The following is a 17087-nucleotide window of genomic DNA, read 5'->3' on the forward strand; positions in this document are numbered from 1 at the left end:
TACTCATACTAAAATATTGTTTGTCTGAAATTCAAATACTACTGGGTGGTCTATATTTTATCTGGCAACTCTACTCAAGGGTCACTGTAGGGGATAAAGAGGACTCCCCACCCCTCTTCGGGCCTCTGTTAAGGAAAAAGACAAGAGCAAAGGTTCTCAACCCTGTTTGAACATTAGAATCACGTACCCTCCCCAACACCCCCACAAAAAACGAAACCTGCTGCAGTCGAGTCAGTCCAATTCATGACGACCCCATGTGTTACAGAATAGAACTGAGCTCCATAGGGTTTTCTTGGCTGTCATTTTTACAGAAACAGATTGCCAGGGCTCTCTTCCGTGGCACTGTTGGGTGGGTTCAAACTGATAACCTTCAGGTTAGTAGTGGAACGCAAACTGCTTGCACCACGAAGGGACCTAGAATCACCTACGGAACTTACAAAACTCCCTGTGACCAGTCTTTACCCCAGAACAATTAAATCACAATCTCTGGGGGCAGGTACAGGCATTGTTTAGAAAGCTCCCCAGGTGAGTCCAATGTACAGTCAAGTTCAAAAACCAGTGGTCCCTGAACCAGAGCACCAGCATTACTTGGGAACTTGTTAGAAATACAGACTCGCGGGTCCTACTGCCAGGCCCTTAGAATCAGGAACTGGGGGCTGGGGGCCCAGCAATCTGTTTTAACTAGCCCTCCAGGCGATTTCAATGTATACTAAAGACTAAGAGCCAGTAAACGAAACTATTTGAGGGTTCCTTTGATGACATTGGAGCCCTTTTGGCACAGTGATTAATAGCTGAGCTGCTACCCACAAGGTTGGCAGTTCGAATCCTTATGGGGCAGTTCTACTCTGTCCTGTAGGATTGCTATGAATCAGAATTGAATTGACAGCAACGGGTTTGGTTTTATTTTTTGATGACGGTGGAGCCCTGGTGGTACAGTGGTTAAGAGCTCAGGCTGCTAACCAAAATGTTGGCAGTTAAAATCCACCACCCGCTCCTTGGACACCATATGGGGCAGTTCTGCTCTGTCCTATGGGGTCTCTGTGAGTTGGAATGAACTCGATGGCAGCAGGTCTGATGGCATTAGAGGAGTCCTGGTGGCACAGTGGTTAAAGTGCTCAGCTCCTAACTGAAAGGTAATGGGTTTGAACCTGCCAGCCGCCCAGTGGGAGACATGGGAGTCTGCTTCCATAAAGATTACAGCCTTGGAAGCCCTATGGGGCAGTTCTGCTATGTCCTGTAGGGTGGCTATGAGTTATCAACTCTACAACAACTGGTTTTTTGATGACAGTGGGGCTCTGTATCTCCTGGCCGGTCTACAAGTGGGTGCTAGGAAAGCAGATGAGTTAAATTGCCTTGCAGGAATGCATCTTAATGGTCAAACTGCCTGCCATCTGGCAATTTCAGCATAAATTATGGAGATTGCAAATGCACGGAATGCATTCCTCCTACCCCCCAACATCAGTCTTAAAGGCCACCACTGGCACCTGGAGTTTATTGGTAATAGGATGAATTAAGCCAGGAAGAGCCAGAAGGTGGGCCAGAGGGATCTGAGTGCACAGGTCTGGCTTAGACAGCCTGAAAAGCCTGTGGAGTCTGGGCAAGGAGCAAGGAGAAAGTGGAACACTTGGAGGCAAGGAACCAGGTGGAGTCAGAAGGTGCACCCCAAGGAGCCCGCCAGCAGTGAGAAGGGGGCCTCGGGATATCTCCAGGGCTGGCCAGGCTGGGTTGAGCACTGCTTCTGAGCTAAGGCTGGCTGGAGCAGGGGGTGTGAGAGGTGAAGAAGGAGGGCTGGCCTGTTTTAACGAGCAAGTAGTGATCCAGAATAGCTGCGTTTTCCTACAGTCAAGGAGGCCTTAAATACAACCAATCCAATAGCACCATTAGGTTTTCTTCTATGAGGACAGTCACAGCTTGGTTTCAGGGATGCCAGGTGCCCAGGATGTGTGATGGACCTGCCCTTGAGAGACATCTGCAGGACAGCAGCAGAGGCTGCGCGTTAGTCATTCTGTCCTGCCTGGGATTCACTCAGGGCCTGCCAAGTGCTGGGCCAGTGGCTGTGTGTAGAGCTGAATCCATAGAGAGCCACCAAATCACTGTTCTTAAGTGTGAGTTCTCAGCTCAGGCCTGAACAAACGCACCACTTAAACCGCAAATGTTCCATGTAAAAAAGGCACTTTTCTTCCGGGTGGGAACATTGCAGTGACTCCCCTCCTCCTCCCTCCCTCCCTTCTCCTTCCTTCCACTTCCTTCCATTGAGCATCTCTCCCAGGCTTGGTGCAGACATGTCCAGATGTTAGAGCCACACACAGCTCCCCTACGAGGGCTCTGCACACAGTAGGGTACAATTGAAAAGGAAGGCATAATCACACCAAACACTGAAAATCGCCAGGATTAAATTTGTTGTTGTCATTAGTTGCCTACTCACGGGGACCCCAACTATGCAGAGTAGAACTGCTCCATAGACTTTTCCAGGCCGTGGCCTTTTCTAAGCAGGTGTCCCGGGCTCTCTTCACAGGTGCTTCTGGGTGGGTTTGAACCACCAACGTTTTGGTTAGTAGTCCAGTGCTAAACTATTTGTGCCACCCACAGACTCCTAAGATTAAATTTACTTGGGTTTTGAATGACTTTGGGTGCTAGTGTGTAGAAGTATAAATCTAAATAGTTTAATCTGTAGTCTCCTCCTTTCTAACATAAACTTTGGAGTTCCTGAAAAGGTGAAATATTACTCTAAACCCTATAGTTGTGAAAGTGATTGATTTCTTCAAACTTAAACCACACCCACACACTCACCCACCCACACACACCATGTTCTTCTCATGCAGTTTCTATCCTTTTACTTTGGTTGTAACATTTAAAGACAATTTTCAAAACTCACTTTTCATGCATAATTTTCTCCCACTATATACACTTTGTTATTTTTTTCTTTGAATTAAAATGGTTTCCATGCTGCCATCTGAGTCTTTGCTAAGTGGAATGTGTTAGTCTTTGCCAGAGCCAAGAAAGAGTTAAAGTTGCCCATGGCTGTCTCTTGGCGGGGGAGGGGAGCTGGAGACTGCCCAGTTGTCTGTCCTTCCCCTCCCCTCTCTTGGGCTGAGTGCAAGATGTTGGGTCTCCCAAATAACTCAGACCCTGTGGGTAGATGCCTGCTGGAAGCAGGGGCTGCCTTGGAATGGAGAATTCTCAGGGTTAGAAGGGAACTTTAGTGGTCTGATCCCCAGGGCTGCAAGGGAGAGGAGCCCAGACACCTAAGCCAAATATCCACCTTCTAAACCACTTGAGTCCTCACCCGGACCACAGGGAAACCAGGTAACCACTGTTGGGCTTCCTGCAACCAGATGGCATCCCCAGGTGGCATTTGACAGCATGTGGGTCCCCAGGGAGAGAGTCCAGAGATATCTGCAGATCCAGGCCAGAATCTAAGTAAGCATCTCTGATACTGGAATTTCTGGAGCCCTTGGAGTTTACAAGATGCTGTAGAATTGCTGCATATTCTAGATGTCCAGAGGTGGGCACTATTGGTTTTTGAGGCTTCCCATAGTCACAGTGGCTGAAGGGTCTCCCACCCTGCCTCAGAGCCCCCTCTGATCCTTTGGTCCTAAGGTACAGACAGGGATGGATTTTGAGGCTCTAGACTGTGGGTCCCCCTTGCCTCCACTCCCGGGGCAGGTGCACCATTTCATCCATACACTCTTGAACCTGGAGCTCAGGGAGAAACATAACGTTCTATTTTTCCAAGTCTCCTGCTTTTATCTTTATGTACAACTCAATTCATATTTCCATTTGCTCCCATTTGTGGACATTTTTGTGGCAGACATAACCTTTTAATGCCATTATTAGGCGGAATCACCTCAAAGGCTGCATACAACTAGTATCTGGCGTCCTCTCAGAAACAGGCGCAGGTACCTTAACCCAAAGTTTGACGCTGCGGATGGAGCCATTTTCCAGAAGAGGAGATGGAGGCTTAGAGGTCACACTGCCAGTAAGTGGTAGACAGTTCTAGTACACTCAGGTATGTTCAACTTAAAGGGGCTGGCTCTTTTCTTTCTTTTTTATGGAGGGGGTGTGGGGGAGGAAGGGGATTGCGTGTAATTTTTTTCTCTCAGCACTTTATTTTGGAAAATTTCAAACCTGCAGAAAAATTGCAAGAATAGTACAATGAATCCCCACAGACGCTTTCATTGTTAGTATTTTGCCACATTTGCATTCTATGTATTTATCTCTATCTTTGTATCTGGAAACCTGGTGGTGTAGTGGCTAAGTGTTATGGCTGCTGCCCAAAAGGTTGGGAGTTCAAATCCACCAGGTGCTCCTCGGAAACTCTATGGGGCAGTTCTACTCTGTCTTATAGAGTCGCTGTGAGTGGGAAGGAAACCCTGGTGGCGTAGTAGTTAAGTGCTACGGCTGCTTACCAAGAGGTCAGCAGTTCAAATCTGCCAGGTGCTCCTTGGAAACTCTATGGGGCAGTTCTACTCTGTGTTGTAGGGTCACTGTGTGTCGGAATCAACTCTACGGCAGTGGGTTTGGTTTTGGGTTTATGAGTTGGAGTTCACTTGATGGCAACAGGTGTTTTTGGTATGTCCGTATCTAAATCTATAGCTATCTGTACAGCTATAGCTATATCTATACTACCTATCTGTCTAATTTTGTTAATCCATTTGAGAATTACTTGGAAGAATTGTGTCATTTACTTCTAAATGCTTCAGTTTATCTCCAAAGAAGGGCATTTTCCCACAAGCCACAATAAAATTATCACATCTGGGAGAGTTAACATTAATACATTGCTATTTAACTAACATGTGGTTTATTTTCCCAGTTGTTTAAAAAATGTCCTATATAGTTTGTTTGTTTTTTTTAATTCAAGTCCCAATCCAGGATCACTCATCGCATTTAGTTGTCCTGCCTCTTTAGACTCCTTTAATCTAGAACAGTATTCCCAGTCTTTTTTATTTTTTATTTTTTATTTTTGTCTTTCATAAAATTGGCTATTTAAAAGAGTCCAGGCCAATTGTTTTGCAGAGTATCCCTCAGTTTGTATTTGTCTGATTGTTTCACCATGATTGTGTTCCCCTTAGGGCTTTATAACAGGGAGAAAAGCTTTGCTCTTTTGAATACTTCCCCCTGTCTCTTACCAGGTTAGGATCAAGTTTGGCCTTTGTATTGTTAAGGGGACCAGTGGTAGTAAGGGAAGCAGCAGAGCTTGATGGAACGGATGTAACCTTTGAAGGGCAACAAAATGAGTTCAGGTCCTTGCTGGCTGACCTTAAGCATGTCAGTGAACATTCCTAAACCTTGGCTTTCTACTTCATAAATGTAGATGACTTCTGTCTTGTAGGATTATAACTTCATGTTAGTAAAGAACCTAGAAGATCACCTTCTGTATAATTAATCAAAACTTCATAAATGGCAGCTGTTACTATTAGTTGGCAATCCTGGTGGTATAGTGGTTTAAGAGCTACAGCTGCTAACCAAAAGGTTGGCAGTTCAAATTCACCAGGCGCTGCTTGGAAACCCTATGGGGCAGTTTTACTCTGTCCTGTAGAGTTGCTATAAGTTGGGATCGACTCGATGGCAACAGGTTCAGGTTTGGTTCGGTTATTATTATTGTTAAGTCCTTAAATATAATATGACAAAATACCGTATTTCTTTTTCCAACACATGTCTTGGATGCACCCTTTTCTGTGCTTTTTTACATTCTACCGCTTTAGAGCACCTCCATCGCCACTGGCTCCTTACTGTTGCCCATGCCCCAATCTGTCCCATGCACGCCACAACTGGAGGAGTGCTTGCCCTAAAATGTAGCCCTTGCCATTGTATTCATCTGGCTTCCTTCTTCCCCAGCACCTCAAATTTGAATGTCTGGCGTTCAACACCTTCCATACCCTCATGCCATCCCACCTACTGAACTTACCTCCCACTGTTTCTCATGGGGAAATGTGGTTGCTCTTGAATTGGCTATTAGCACATTCTTCCCACATTCTTTTATTAGAGCCACAGATCCTTCCCCTCCTCCATCACAGGGTATATACACGGATCAGTTAGGGCACAGCACAAACAGAAACCAACCTAAACCAAAATCACTGCCATTGAGTCAATTCAGACTCTTAGTGACCCTATAGGACAAAGTAGAACTGCCCCAAGGTTGTAAATCCTTACAGAAGCAGACTGCCACATCTTTCTCCTGCGGGGTGACTGGTGGGTTCAAACCACCAGCCTTTTAGTGAGCAGCCAGGCACTTTAACCACTGTGCTACCACAGGTCCTTAAACAGAAAACCCTTCTAGGTATTTCAAGTAGGAAGGAATTTAATGAAGGAGATTAGGTACTTGCAAAATCACTGGAAAGGCTAGACAATCAAAGGTCAAGGAAGGTCACCACTGCCTCTCAGTTTTGTCACAAGCTTTCATTGCTAGGAGTTTGAAAGAACTCAGGAAACCACTGGGAATTATCATAGCTGCCTCCAATACTGAGGCTCCTGATTCTCAGGAAAACACTAAGAGGCTGCTGCAAAATGTCTGCCTAAGCCCAGAGTTTGACACTACCAGGGAAAAAAAAATTATTTATTTATTTATTTTTTTTTACTGCCAGAGGAGCAGATATATGGCTTCTGCTTTTCTCCTGTCTTCCAAATCTTGACAAGTGCTTCTCATGGATGTAGTCTCATCTAGAACTCTGTGGACGGGGATTCTGAGACCTATAGTTTCCAGGCTTCTAGCCCCCAGTGATAGTTTTTCTCTGGAACTGTTCTGATGGACGTGGTGGGGAAGACTTTCTCTTGCTTCTGGAGTCACAGCTGGAAGGACATGAAATTGCTTACCTTGAAGGCCGTCTTCCCCGACTCTTGGAAGGAAGCCCCCCTGCCTTAGGAGAGAATGAGGCACTCAAAGGGTGAAAAACAGAGTTGCAGATGGAGGAGACAGGGAAAGAGGAGGATGGAGGAAGACTGAGCTGATGACATTGTGTCAGTCCCAGGCTTAGTCATACCTTTGCCAGTGCTATCCACGTCCTTCTCAGTTACTTCAGCCCATAAATTCCTTTTTGTCTAAACTAATGTAACCAAAATCATCCTAATGAATATGAGAAGGGAGACATGCAAACATAGATTCAAGGTGTGATATGTACTATGCTAAGGGGGTTAACAAAGTGATGTGAGCTCCCAGAGAAGATAATGAGGAAGGAGCCTATCATCATTTTAACTTTTATCTTAGAAACATTATTTTAGCCATACATTTTATCTTACTTATTACTTCTCAGGAGCCCTGGTGGCACAGTGGTTAAGAGCTCAGCGGCTAACCAAAAGGTCAGCAGTTCAAATCCACCAACTGCTCCTTAGAAACCCTATGGGGCGGTTCTACTCTGTCCTGTAGGGTCACTACGAGTCAGAACCGACTGGACGACACCTAACAACAACAACAGCAATATTACTTCTCAGGGCCTTTATTCCTTTCTAGAATTCTCTTCTTCCTTTCCTTCTGCTTTCCAGAATCCTGCCTGTCTTCTAAAGGCCAGTTCAAATCAGCCTTCTCCGGGGGCCTCCTTGACCACTTTATTTCTGAATTCTTGGTGTACTTAGCACAGAACAGTTGGGCATCAAACTACTTTTTATTTTTTGTGTATTTTGACTCCTCTTATTGACTGTGAACTCCTTGAGGTCATGGACTACGTCTTCCAACCCCTGAGCATCCCCCATTCCCAGGTTTATCACTGTTGTCTCGTGGTCAATTAATATTTGAGAATTCATGAACTGATTGCTCAATGGGGAGACTGAAGTTGCCACAAGCAATTAATTGAAAGAGTACGAGTGGAGGAGAGGAATGCTGCCCAGGTACCAGGCATCCAGAAATAAGGGCACCTTTCCAGAAAGAATAATCAAGCTGGCTCAAATGTGCTTGGCACTCAGGAATAGACCCAGTACCAGGCATTGCACCTCTCCTAATGGCCACAAGGGGGAGGCAGAGGGCATGGGCCCTGTGCCAGGCTGTTGCATCTCTGAGCCTGGACTTTTCAGAAAAGACATCAAGGTCTTGATGATCTGCTTAGGACAAGGTGGGCCTCCAGAAAGCCTGGGAAGCTAAGTGCTTGTACCATGGTTGGGAAAGCCAAAAATTGAACAAGTGGATGGCTGACATCAATAGGCATCTGGGAATATGAGTGGGAGCCTCTGAAATCAAAAGTGAGTGGACTTCAAGAAACCCAGATATTCTACTAAGGACAAGGAGGTACTTCAGTGCCTTGGTGAAGGAAGCAGGAAATCCGGGCATAGTATAGTGAGAAGGACAAAGCCTGAGAGGCAGCTGTCTTGGAGTCCCATGTCTATGTTTTTGTTGTGTAACCTAGGCGATGACTTTTCACCTCTCTGACCTCAGGTGTCTCAGCCTATACAAAGAAGATTGGTATCTGGAGACCTAGAAACCAGCCCCACCTTTGCATTTGGCTCTGGGGATCCTTGCAGCTTAAATGGTCTCTGGGATTATGTGAACAAAGCAGTTCAGTTGACTGCAGACATTTCATTACCCGTGTCTGTGCACATCTGTTGTCTTTACAACTTTAGGTGGGCCCCAACCCTTGGGACCAGGAGTGTTCAAGGACCTCTGTAGGAGCTAATCAGTCTAACCTTAGATACACCACACCACATCATATCACACATCAAAATGCCCCTACAGCCCACTGCAAATGGCAGCTATTTTTGCTCTAAAATAATTTTGAAGCCCTTTTTTTTTTTTTTTTTATCATTTTGCTCCCAGAATTCTTTTGTGAATTGATTTAATTTTCAGTGGCTACAATTTTCAGAAATCATTGTGCATAGTTGGGAATTCCTTGAAGTGAAAGACTCCACAAATTGTTTTCAAATATAATATTTTATAGCCACTACATTTAACAATTCACAGAGTTGACATTATGTTGTGTTTCATAGACATTTTCTTAAATTTCAAGTTAGGAGATTTCATTTTGTATCTTGCCATCAACACAAGTTTTTTGCAGTGTGTGAACATTTTTAGAGGCTCTTCAAAAGCTGTAGGTCCTCAGCTCTGTGTCTGCAGCACCTGATGAATAAAACCCCCCTGCCTTGGACAACTGAAATGATGGTGGGTAGTCACCCCTTTCAGTTATTACGTTTTGTCTTATGTCGCCCAGCCTGAGATCCTCAGTAAGCTCTGTGTGCATCCTCAAGACAAGGTTGTCCCCTCCCCCCCCCGCCACTTACCGTTAATCTCAGAAACTTCATTTTAACACATATCTTTCAGCTGAGTGCTGTCATATAGGCAAGCATTGAGGTGGCAGTATATCCCCCTTCTGGGATTTTTTTTAAAGACTGGCTCTCCGCAACCCTCTCAGGAATACCATGTTCAAACCAGACAACATCCCCATTATCAGAGTTTCCACAGAAATAGATACCCCACAAAGGGGAATACCTCACCCAAGAAGTTGTTTTCTCTTGCTGATAATTTCTCTCCATAAACATTTTTGAAAGAGATGAATAAGTGTACCTTTCTGGAACAGCGGGCAGATGCTGGGGCATGAAATGACTTTGCACAGTGCACCATGTTTTATGGATGAGGGGAAGGCGCCCAGGACTGCCTTTTATTTCCCCAGCCTCTGACCTGCGAGCAGCTTGCCAGGGTCCTCTTCTGCAGCTCTGTCTCTTTCACTGCTGCTACTTTGACGCTTTAAAGGTTCAGCTTGTGTGGAAGCTGCAGAGACGTTCACAGACTTGGCTCAGAACACCAAGAGCCTATAACAGCTCTAGGTCCATTGAAGACCTGGGTTCCCTTGGTGCATTTCACAGCCAGAGCTATAGTCTTCAGATACTTCATTATGTTAGGCTGTATATATATACATATGTGTATATGTGTACACACACCCAGATAACATACACGCTTATATGTATATTATATACATGTACGTGTATATAATATACATATATGTATATGCATATTTTTTTCCCTATATTACAGCTATGAAAGGAATGAATTTCTTCCCATCATGGTGTTAATGAATCTCGAAAGAAAAAAAAAAGAGATGTGAGCTCAGAAAAATAAAGATGCCAACATAAAAATGGAAGACACAGTGACTGACCTTCAACAGAATGAACAAACGAGGGAGTTTTCTGTTTGTCTTTGTCTGGGGGATGGGGAGGATGCTTGTTAATAACGAAGTGGTCCAGAGTCATTTGCCAACAGTTCATCAGGGTCCCTCTAAAGCCCAGAGTCATGAATACCAAGTAACTAATGAAGATGGCAGACCAATGTCCAGTGAGATGGAGGAACACAGAGCTCAGGCCCAGGCCACCAGCTTCGAAAGGAATTTATTCTCACCCCAGGGTCTGGTTGCTAGGTTTAGCAAAGAAAAGTACAGGACGCCCAGTTATGTTTGGGACATTGATCTGAAATTCAAATGTAAGTGGATGTCCTGTATGTTCTCTGGCCAGCCCACCCCAGGGGCACAGCACTTGTCATCATTTTTCTAGTACTTACCCACTGCCAGGCTGGCGCTCCACCACAAAGAGGCCCCTTCCAGTCAAGGCTTCTTGAATTTGTTATTGTTAGCTCTCACAGAGTTGGCCCCCGATTCAGGGTGACACCATGCGCCATAGGACAAATAGATCAGCAGACCTTCCTTCTTAGTCTGTCTTAGTTTGGAAGCTCTGCTAAAGCCTGTTCATAGCAACATGCAAGCCTTCACTGACAGGCAGGTGGTGTCCGCACATGAGGGGCATTGGCTGGGAATTGAACCTGGGCCTCTCACATGGAAGGTGAGAATTCTACCACTGGACCACTACAGCCCCCTCTTGAATCATCTTAAGCCATTGCTGTCGAGTCAATTCCAACTCATAGTGACCCTGGTGGTGTAGTGGTTAAGAGCTATGGCGAGTTACAGCTGCTAACCAAAAGGTTGGCAGTTCAAATACAGCATGTGCTCCTTAGAAACTCTATGGGGCAGTTCTACTCTGTCCTACAGGGTCAGAATCACGTTAGAGACCCAGATAAATAAAGACTCCCTTCCTCCCCTCCCCCCGAATCAGTTACTCCTTTCTGTCCCCCTCACCTGTATCGTTTTGTTAATTCTTCTGTTTTGGTTTGTTTAGTTGCTTATAAGTTCCCCCTCTCCCCGCCAGACTGGAAGCAGCTCAAGGGTAAAGATTATGGCATGAATTGAACTGTGTCCCCCCAAAATATCTGTCAACTTGGCTAGGTCATGATTCCTGGTATTGTATGATTGTCTACCATTTTGTCATCTGATGTGATTTCCGTATGTGTTGTAAATCCTATTGCTATGATGTAATGAGATGAATTAGTGGCAGTTATATTGATGGAATCTACAAGATTAGGTAGTGTCTTAAGCCAATCTCTTTTGAGTTATAAAAGAGAGAAGCAAGCAGAGAGACAGGGGGACTTCACACCACCAAGAAGGCAGCACCAGGAGCAGAGCACATCCTTTGGACTGGAGGTTCCTGCACTGAGAAGCTCCTACACCAGGGGAAGATTGATGACAAGGATCTTCCTTCAGCGCCAACAGATAAAGCCTTCCCCCGGAGCTCACGCTCTTGATTAGGACTCCTGGCCTACTAGACTGTGAGACTACATTCTGTTGAAGCCATCCGCTTGTGGTATTTCTTTTATAGCCGCACTAGGTGACTAAGATGGATTATATCTAGACTCTTTTACAAGTCATCCCCAGTATAGCTTCTCCTTTGCCTGATGTGATGTAGGTACTCAAGGAATGTTTGCTGAAAGAATGAATGAGTGGATTATCATGGCTAACATACTTTGAGTGCTGACTATGCGCCAAGTGTCGTTCTAGGCACTTAACATATAGATTTACATCATTTAATCTTCTAGTAGCCCTTTCAGGTAGACACCATTTTTATTTTGATTTTAGAGATGGAGAGAAGGAGGCACAGAGAGGCTGAGTAACTTGTCCAAGGTCACACAGCCTAGTAAGGGACAAAGCTGGGATTTGAATACAGGCAGTATGCTTCCAGAGTCTGTGCTCTTAACCTCTAGAATATATTAAATGAATGAATGAACAGAAGAATAAGTGAAAGAACAAATGAAGAAATGCATGAGCAGAGGCAGTAAACAGGTATTAAAACCAGGAAGACCCAAGAGGTGAGAGTCAAGATAGGTGCTAGGAGATCAGAGGCTGGTGGAGTCAGGGAGACACTAAGAAGACAAGGTGAGAGACAAACCTGGAGTAATCTGGGTGGCTTGAATCCAAAAGGCAGCTCAGTAATAGAAAAGGGCTGGTCTCCTCTTTTCTTGTTCCTGCCTTGGAATTCAGACTTTGTATTCCATCTCCATCTCTTCAGGGGCCTGACTCTAGTCCTCTTCCTTGCTTCCTGCCCTTTAGCCCTTCCCTTCCCAGAGTGAAACCTACCCTGTCCTTTGCTGAGAGGTTCAGACCAGCTGAGCTCTGAAGCCAATCCTACCTTCTCCCTGGGAGCTCTCAGCCAGAACTTAAAGGGCCTCAACACAGTCAGCTGGACCTTGGTATGGCACTTGCCAGGGTGTGATGTGTTTTGTGACGGAACTGATGTGATCCATGGAGGGTAACCATGGACTGCCAATCAGCACTGCCAAGGTTCTCCTAGCAGCAATGGCACAGACACGTAACAACCCTTTAAGCCTACGGAAACAGTAGACAGTGGCCTGTTCATGTCTTGAACCTCTTCCTTATGAAAGGCTGTGTTTCTATAATGGCCAAGAGCAATCTCTCATTACTTAATGGAACTGAGCAAATAGAAAGGTATAACACAATTCTGTGGGCATATAGGAGTCCCTGGGTGGTGCACATAGTTAACACACTTCACAGTTAATTGAAGGGTTGGAGATGCGGGTCCATCCAGAGACTCCTTGGAAGAAAGATCTAATGATCAACTTCTGAAAAATCAGCCATGGAAAACTTTATGGGAAACGGTTCTACTCTGACACACATAGGGTCTCCATGAGTGAACTCGACCGCAACTCATTTGGTTTATGAGTAGATGATCTAGAGACAGAGACCAATCCTAATTTTGACTTTGTGTCTCTGAACAAGTTATGCAACCTCTAAGTTTCCATCTGTTTATTGGAGGAAAGGCCTCTTTTTGTTGTTGTTGTTGAGAATATATGCAGCAAAATATATACCAATTCAACAGTTTCTACATGTACAATTCAGTGACATTGATTACATTCTTTGAGTTGTACAACCATTCTCACCCTCCTTTTCTGAGTTGTACTTCCCCCATTAACATGAGTTTACTGCCCCCTAAGGTTCCTGTCCAGTCTTTTGAGTTGCTGTTGTCAATATGATCCTGTAATGATAGATCTTGGAGCTGTAGATCTGGTGGCACAGTGGTTAAGAGTTATGGCTGCTAACCAAAACATCAGCAGTTTGAATTCACCAGCCACTCTTTGGAAACCCTATGGGGCGGTTGTACTCTGTCCTGTAGGGTCATTATGAGTCAGAATCAACTCCACAGCAATGGGTATAGATCTTAAAAGAGCATAATGCTCGAGGCAGACTTTTTTTTTACTAGTTAAGCTAAACTAGTGTTTGGTTTTAAGACAACTTCAGGGGATATTTTTGATTTAAGGTTTAAAGATTACCTTAGGGCAGCAGTTTTAGGGGTTCATCCAGTCTCCATGGCTCCAGAAAGTCTGGAGTCTATAAGAATTTAAAATACTGTACTGCATTTCTTGTAGAATCTTTGATCAAAATGTTTAGTAATGGTAGCTGGGCACCATCCAGCTCGTCTGAACTCATGGCAAAGGCACATATTCCATTTCCTCCTATTCCTGGCTCTCCTTCCTCTGTTGCTCTAGGCGAATAGAGAGACCAGTTGTTATGCCCTGGATGTCCACTGGGCAAGGCCCTGATGACACAGCCTTCTCCTTCCTCTGCCCTGATGTTGTTCCTCAAAGAGACGGGAAGTGAGAAATGGGAAATGACTTGTTAGATATATGTCTTCATCTCAGCAGCCATTACTTCGAGTGTACTATTTTTTTCCTTTTCATTATAAAAATAATTATTGCTTATTTTTTAAAATGTGGAAAGCTCAGAAAAGCGTTGGAATCGGGGAAACATTCATAACTCCGTCACTTAGAGGCAACAATTGATAACATTTTAGATCCATTACTTGTAGTCTGTTTTCTAAGTGAGGCAAACTTCTTTAATCCTTGAGAGTTCCTGTTTTCTAAAAAGGAGCTATTCATAAGGTTTTCAGTGGTTAATTCTGAAGAACGGGGCATCAGGATTGGAAGAAGATTCATCAGCAACCTGCGTTATGCAGGTGACACAACCTTGCTTGCTGAAAGTGAAGACTTGAAGCACTCACTGATGAAGATCAAAGACCACAGACTTTAGTATGATTATACCTCAATATAAAAAAAACAAAAATCCTCATTACTGGACCAATAAGCAACATCATGATAAGTGGAAAAAACATTGAGGTTGTCAAGGATTTCACTTTACTTGGATCCACAATCAACACCCATGGAAGCAGCAGTCAAGAAATCAAATGACACATTGCATTGGGCAAATCGGCTACAAGAGATCTCTTTAAAATGTTAAAAAGCAAAGATGTCACCCTGATGACTAATGTGCACCTGACCCAAGCCATGGTGTTTTCAGTTGCCTCACAGGCATGCAAAAGCCGGACAATGAATTAAGAGGCCCAAAGAAGAATTGATGCCTCTGAATTGTGGTGTTGGTGAAGAATATTGAATATACCATGGGCTGCCAAAAGAATGAACAAATCTGTCTTGGAAGAAGTACAACCAGAACGCTCTTTGGATGCAAGGTTGGTGAGACTGTGCCTCACGTGCTTTGGACACATTGTCAGGAGGGACCAGTCCCTGGAGAAGGACATCATACTTGGTAAAGTAGAGCTTCATTGAAAAAGAGAAGGACCCTCAACGAGATGGATTGACACAGTGGCTGCAATAGTGGGCTCAAGCATAGCAACAATTGTGAGGTTGGTGCAGGACTGGGCAGTGTTTCGTTCTTGTTGTGCATAGGGTTGCTATGAGTGGGAATCAACTCAACGGCACCTAACAACAGCAACAAAGAGGAGCTACTCATTTTCACAGCAATCAGCAGCAAAGTTAGCAGACCTCTCAGTTTCTTAAACATATCTTTCTTTGTGCTTGTTCACTTTTTAGATGTGTCACTTTGAGTGAAAAGCAATTAATTATAGTGGAAATGCCGCTTGGAGACGTCATATGAAATTATGTTAATATGAATAGAAAGAGAGAGAGGGAGGGAAAAGGAAGTTGATGGGCAAAACAACTGAAGTCTATTTAAGTGGATAATTTCCTTTCCTTTCAAGTTGCAGAGTTGGGGGCCTATATATTTATGAAAGGCTAGAAAGCTGTTATAGTATTTCCAATTTGTCAAAATCAGTAAGACGTATAACTGATAAGCAAAGTTGATAAACCAGCCAACAGGCAACAAAAGAATGACTTTGGTAAGTGTCATTTTAAGTGTTTTTGATTTAAGGAACACTGTTTTATCAGTTCAGGAAAAAAAGATCTGAATTATCTTCTGAAGATGCAAAAAGCTGGTGTTTGGGAGGGTACAGAATGTAAAGGCTACAGGTGTGGGGTGTGAACACCACTTCTCTCTCCTGCCCTCTCAGGAATTTCCAGGCTCAGAAAACAATGCTTGGGGAGCTTTGGGGTTGGTGTTGTCTAAAGGGGTTGGGCTTTGGGACTGTGGGAGTCCTACCAAAAGCCAAACCAAACCCATTGCCGTCAAGTCAATTCCAACTCATAGCAACTGTAGGACAGAGTAGAACTGCCCCATAGAGTTTCCAAGGAGCGCCTGGTGGATTCAAACCGCTAACCTTTTGGTTAGCAGCCACAGCATTTAACCACTACCCCACCAGGGTTTCTGTGGGAGTCCTAGAAGGTATCCTTATAGACTGGCCAGCTGGGACCCCTGGGATGGCCTGACCTGCCTCCTGGACTGGTGGGATAGTACGTGAAAGGTGCTTAGCACAGCATCTGGCACAGAGGAAGTGCTTGATAAGTGTTCCCTGTAATTGCTGTTATGTGGGGTGGGGAAGGGAATAGGCTTCTGGGTCTTCTCTTGGAGGTGGGGGTGGGGAAGGGAAAGGAGGAATAGCAGGGAGTAGATGGGTCTCTTTATCTACTTTCTAATTCCACTTTAATCCAGGCCTCCAGGGTCCTGGTTGGGAAAGGCAGGTATATGTATGTATGTGTTAGGGCATATAGAGTGAGGGAGGCTAAGGGAGGGGGAAGAGTCAGCTAATATTTATTGAGCATTATATTTTTTTTTTATATACAGGAGGCATTGGTGGTTCAGTGGTAGAATTCTCACTTGCCATGCGAGAGACCCAGATTCAAGTCCTGGCCAATGTACATCATGCACAGCTACCACCCATCTGTCAGTGGAGGTTTGCTTGTTGCTATGATGCTGAACAGGTTTCAGTGGAGCTTCCAGACTAAGATACACTAGGAAGAAAGGCCTGGCAATCTACTTTTGAAAATCAACCAATGAAAACCCTATGGATCACAATGATCTGATTGGTTGGGAATGGCACAAGACCGGGCAGTGTTTCATTCTGTTGTGCATGAGGTTGCCACGATCAAGGGCTGACTCCACTGGAGCTAACAACAACTCTATACCGGACGCCATGCTAAGCACAACCTTGCATGAGAGGCTAAGTAATATGACTAAGCGTTTGCATCAGGCTTGTCTGCCTGAAAGGAGCCCTGGTTGCACAGTGGTTAAAGTGCTTGACTGCTAACCAAAAGGTCGGTGATTTGAATCCACCAACCATTCCATGGGAGAAAGATGTGGCAGTCTGCTTCTATAAAGATCACAGCCTTGGAAACCCTATGGGGCAGTTTTACTCTTTCCTAAGGAAACCCTGGTGGCGTAGTGGCTAAGGGTTGAGATGAGTTGGAATTGACTCGAGCGGCTTGTTTGGTTGATTTGTCTGCCTGACCCAAAAGCCTGAGCAGAGACAGCTCCTCTACTTTCTGTGGACTTACAAAAAGATTTCCTCCATCAAGTTCCTTTAGGGCTTGGGTCTAACTTTGTGTCTGGTAGGGTTTTAAGAAGCAGAGTTTCCCCCATTCATGA

At 44.6% G+C, this 17087-nt stretch overlaps 1 non-coding gene across 1 annotated transcript; it reads left to right on the forward strand.

Moving 5' to 3' along the window:
• The first annotated feature begins 16289 nt into the window (after positions 1-16289).
• Positions 16290-16360, forward strand: TRNAG-GCC (transfer RNA glycine (anticodon GCC)). Its single transcript has one exon. It is a non-coding gene; the product is annotated as a tRNA-Gly (tRNA).
• The last annotated feature ends 727 nt before the right edge of the window (positions 16361-17087 follow it).

This window comes from Elephas maximus, chromosome 9 (assembly GCF_024166365.1).
Source record: "Elephas maximus indicus isolate mEleMax1 chromosome 9, mEleMax1 primary haplotype, whole genome shotgun sequence".
Classification (NCBI taxonomy): domain Eukaryota; kingdom Metazoa; phylum Chordata; class Mammalia; order Proboscidea; family Elephantidae; genus Elephas; species Elephas maximus.